Source organism: Myxine glutinosa, chromosome 1 (assembly GCF_964187855.1).
Source record: "Myxine glutinosa chromosome 1, kmMyxGlut1.1, whole genome shotgun sequence".
NCBI classification, from domain to species: domain Eukaryota; kingdom Metazoa; phylum Chordata; class Myxini; order Myxiniformes; family Myxinidae; genus Myxine; species Myxine glutinosa.
In genome coordinates, this window is record NC_136261.1 from 321,921,181 (window position 1) to 321,926,166 (window position 4,986).

At 43.1% G+C, this 4,986-nt stretch overlaps 1 long non-coding RNA gene across 1 annotated transcript; it reads left to right on the forward strand.

Moving 5' to 3' along the window:
* The first annotated feature begins 1,795 nt into the window (after nucleotides 1-1,795).
* On the forward strand, nucleotides 1,796-2,828 carry LOC144889362 (uncharacterized). Its single transcript, XR_013621708.1, has 2 exons — nucleotides 1,796-2,257; nucleotides 2,320-2,828. It is a non-coding gene; the product is annotated as an uncharacterized LOC144889362 (long non-coding RNA).
* Nucleotides 2,829-4,986: the final 2,158 nt, after the last annotated feature.

Consider the following 4,986-nt stretch of genomic DNA (forward strand, 5'->3'; position numbering starts at 1 on the left):
CAAGAAGCGAAAGCATTGTACATCTGACACGGAACCCATTTGCATCATACACGTACCAGGGCTGAAGTATGGACCAATACAGCTGATGACGAATGTAAAGGATCCGGAACTGAAGATGGAAAAGTTGAAGGAGATCAAGCGTAGAAGAATGGCTGAACCTCAAGATTCACCCTATCGACTTGAAGAATCATGCAGAAAACTACCTGACATTATTGAAGAAGTGCATGGTTTTCACCGGGAATGCTATCAACGTTTTACGATGAATCTGAACCGCTTAAAAGAAGCAGAAACATCATCTTTGCCAGAATCCCGATCAACCCGCCGATCATCTAGTGATCACATTATCTTCCATGCTGATTGTATCTTCTGCAGATCAGAAGCAAGAAAGAAAGTAAAAATCCAAGGCAGCTGGACAACCGAAGGCCTCATAGACTTTGAACGGGAAGGCTGGAAACATGTCATTGATGTAGCAGAGGTGCGAAATGATGAAACTCTCCTTTTACGCATCAGGGGGCATGACCTCTTTGCATGTGAAGCAAAGTTTCACAGGTCATGTCGAAACAGATACACACAGAACCCTGAAAAATGGCGAAGTGATCGACTTGATGAACAAGAGAGACAGCGTGAAGTAGAAAAAGCTCACCAGATGGCAATGGCAGAAGTGACAAAAGTGGTTGACAAAGAAATTATTGCTGAGAAGAAAATTATGAAGCTATCTGTCTTGCTGAAGGTCTACACCAATAGGCTTCAGGACAGTCCACACCCGAATCCCAACTTCAGGAGCACCAACCTCAAGAAGAAGCTCGAGAAATATGATGCTTACCAAAGGAGCCTGGGATTTTGTCAAATGGGAGATTTCCAATCATACTTGGTATACAATACTCAAATTAATGTCGATTCAGCTGTTCGAAAAGCCTATCAATTAGCTTCAGAAGACACAGTTGCACTTGTCGGCACACAAATGCACCAGTCAATACAAGAGGCATACAATAACTCTACAGAGGTCAAATGGCCACCAACAGCTCAAGACCTTACCAACAACCAGATAGTAATTCCAGCAGAAATTGAACGTTTCTTACTCTATGCGATAACTGGCAAAGCAGTTCATACATCAGCAAGAGTTCATAGACTTGTTCAGTCAATAGGTCAAGACCTCTGTCGAGCGGCAACAAATGGATCATGGAAGCACCCAAAGCACATACTTCTGTGTATGACTATTCAGCACCTGTTTCGGAGTGAGAAGCTAGTAACACTCTTAAATCGTCTTGGTCATTGTGAGAGTTACAGCTTTTCTTTGGAGCTCGAGACAGCATTGGCTGAGGCTGTGACTGAAACATCCTCAATGCTGTCAAGTCAGATCGTAAGGTCACCCACAGCACCCAGTGTATTTCACTCAGAATTCGACAACTTTGACCAATTGCTTAATGATATGACTGGCAAGTCCTCTGTCCACACTGCTCATGGGATCATGCTCCAAGATATCGAAGGATCTGAGACAGGTGGTTCAAAACCAGAAATCCCAGCACTACCAAAGAACAAGCAACGATCAATGACGCTGAAGAAACAGGATTCTCTTGCAGACTGTTACGTGGCACGTCGCAATAGTCCATTGCTTGTCATCAACCAGCTTACATATCCTGGTGCTGTTCAAGCACGTGAAGAATCAATGAATTTACAGACCCTCTGGGTGTTACTGAGAAATCGATGCAAAGATGAGCAACAGGTTGCAAGCTGGAATGGTTTCCTGTCGCAGACAGGAACAGTTCCTCGAAGTCTAACAACTATCCCTAAACGAGCACATATCCCTAAACCTGATGTTCCGCTGGCACACAATGGCCACGGATGGACACAAACAGACGAGCATCTCGAACCTCTGTGGTATGACGGAACTATGTTGCCTGCACAACTCTCGGATCTAGCCCGTACCGTTGCTCCTGGTACAGTCAACGACGACGATAACGACGACGACGACGATGATGATGATGATGCACTCATGGCTGAGAACAGTACCCTGGATGGAGATGAAACAGACAGTGACATAGAATGAACACTAAATCATGTTTATCCATGTTTCAAATTTGTCTATAATGTAATTGATTAACCAGATGTGTTCCTGTGTTTTATGTTATATTTGATATGTATAATTCAAAATGAAATGTCTGTGTGTCTGTGACCGCCGATGGCTGTGGGCACCACACCCGGGCAAACGGCTTATTGGTGGGTGTGTGTGTGTGTGTGTGTGTGTGTGTGTGTGTGTGTGTGTGTGTGTGTGTGTGTGTGTGTGTGTGTGTGTGTGTGTGTGTGTGTGTGTGTGTGTAGGTGTGTAGGTGTGTGTGTTTAGGGGTGTGTGTGTGTGTGGTTTTTTTAGTATTGTGTGTGTAACAAACATGTTTAGCAGAATATGTGTACATTCTCTTTGTCAAAGCTTTGAGGGTTAAGCGATTTTTGGCACTATGTGATGGCCATATTGGATAGAGTCACAACTATTGATTAAAATAAATAAACATGTTTGCTTAGTATCTTGTATTCTCAACAAAAGAAATTTAAAATCAGTTTAGTATATATGCATATAAAAACGTTATGTAATATAGGTATTGCTGTGCAACTGGATTGTTAATATAGTACATGTTAACGTTCCAAAACGTTGAATCTAAAACATTCAAATGGCTGTTATTTCAGATTGGCTCTTGTTAGAAAAAATATGAAGGTATCGCCTGAAAGCAAATGTAATACACGATGAAGAGATTAATACAACATTGAAAAGTTTCCATGTAAATAAATGTTAAAAAATCTGATTGTGAAATAAATACCAATATTTCATTGAAGAAGCAGTCGCGGGTTGAATTATTGTGTTCCGCAGAGCTGTTTATTTAACTAGTTGTCCCAATAGTTTCATTTACCACATATTCAAAAAGAACAGCTCATAATCTTTCATTTGGTATATCATATATTGAAATAGGAGCTATTTGAGGCCTCTGGTGGAAGATTATAATCAGTAGTCAAAGTTCGGTCGACGTCGGAGAGCGTCGGCATAATTATGAGGGTACCCTACTTTGTTGAGCCGAAATGGGCATTGCATCCCTAAATTTTTCTTGGTAACATTTGGAATCGTGTTTAGTATGCCTCTGGGCTTCAAAAAAAGTTGGTTTGGTTTAGAGGTGGGGGGGATGCTCGTGGACCATATGTGGCCCATGGCCTATAACTATTCTGCCATCGATTTCCATGCTTCCGCCTTTTTTAACCGATCCCTGTATTCGGCAGCCCACACCACCCCATACATTTTTCGAGTCGCCCTCCGGGCCCCCCCTAGAACCGCCCCTGCAGGTGTTTCCACTTGTGAGAAACTCGCTCGTGACAGAAATCACTACTGAAGCTGTTTACATGAAAGTCTGAAGGCTTGCTTGGGACTAGACGTGTTATCATGGAGAATGAGGTGAGTGTCTTACTGATTCGCAGACTAGCGATCCTTTTTCTCACGTATGTTTTTCTCGTCTGTGTGTCTGTATTACCTGAAATAACTCATGTCAGTCCATTGTTCGATTGTGGCATGTCCTAACCCTAAAGGCACTGAATACAAAGTTCAAGTTTTGTTTGAAATTGGTTTTGTACTTCAAGTAACGACCGAAAGATGGCAGGTGTGTGTATGGTGTCCCAACAGACTCCACAGGTATTAGATTGTACAGGCTGACCAGCGACTTGGTTGCCACTGTGGTCGTTTAAATTTGAATAGCGGGGGGTGCCTGGATGCCTATGTGAATCCGTCGTGCCTATAGGGCTAATATCAATATTTAAGGATAGTTGGCACCCCTTTTTCATCTTTTGGCTTTTGTTAGTGTAAAAAGAGCAGTTTGCATGAATAGTCTGCTCGAGAACGACACCAAATTCAGTTTGCTTTATTTTTCTATTTCAGATTTGTTTCGTGTGTTCGATGAAAGGTGATGGTGCGCTCAAACAGATCAAGGATGACGAACAGTGGGCAAGAGTGAAAAATGCCGCGGATCGACGAAAGTGCCTGCAAACGGACATGTTTCAAGAAACGACCGAACGGATTCGAAATTGCCGAGACATTTCATACTTGTGATACCATTCGGCCTGTCTAAGCAAATTCAGTGCTGTAAAAAAACGCAAGGCTGAGGATGAAAGTAGCAAACCGTCCAGCCCAGCTAAAAAGACATGGTCATTGTCTGGCATGTTAAAATCCACTCCTCGAGGTGTAATAGTGGAGAAACGCTGCGTTTTCTGTTCAAAAGAAAAGAAACGATCCAAGTGTGGACAATCATTTGAACCTTTGAGTGTGATGCTAACTATGAACGGTAGCAAAACAGTTGTGGCCTGCGCAAGAGCGAACCCAAATTCTGCTTCCAGTCAGAAAATTCTGGCGCTTGCTAGAGGTACGGACGACCTTGTGGCTTCTGAGGGCATGTACCACAATACATGTCGCTTGAAATTCCTTCGGAATTCCGGTGCAGAAAACGGTGGCGGCTACGATTTTGCTGCACCGTCAGCTGTTCATAAGGTAGCATTCGACGCGATGAAAGGCTTCATAGACTCGCAAGTTGTGGCAAAGCGTAATCCCGTCCTTGTTGCATCTGTAATGGAGTTATACAGATCAGAATATTTGGCCAACAGTGGGATTTCCGAGGATATAGAAGGATACACCACACAGAAATTACTCGATAAGATAAAAAACACCTACAAGGAGAACTTATGCCACGGGAAAGAGTCGAACAAAACAGGAAATTTCATTTACGCGCCATCTCTCAGTTTTGATGACGCAGTCGCGGCTCTGAAAAACACCAGTCGAGATGAACAGGAGGTACGATCCACTGCAATGCTACTGAGAGCGGAAATTCTCCCAATGGAGAAGACCAAAATTCCCAGCCATACAACCATTGATTCTTTGAAGAAAAACGCCCCGGAAATACCTCCGCCGACGAAACTTTTCTACAAAACCCTACTTTCTGGAGTCGGCGACACACCATCAGC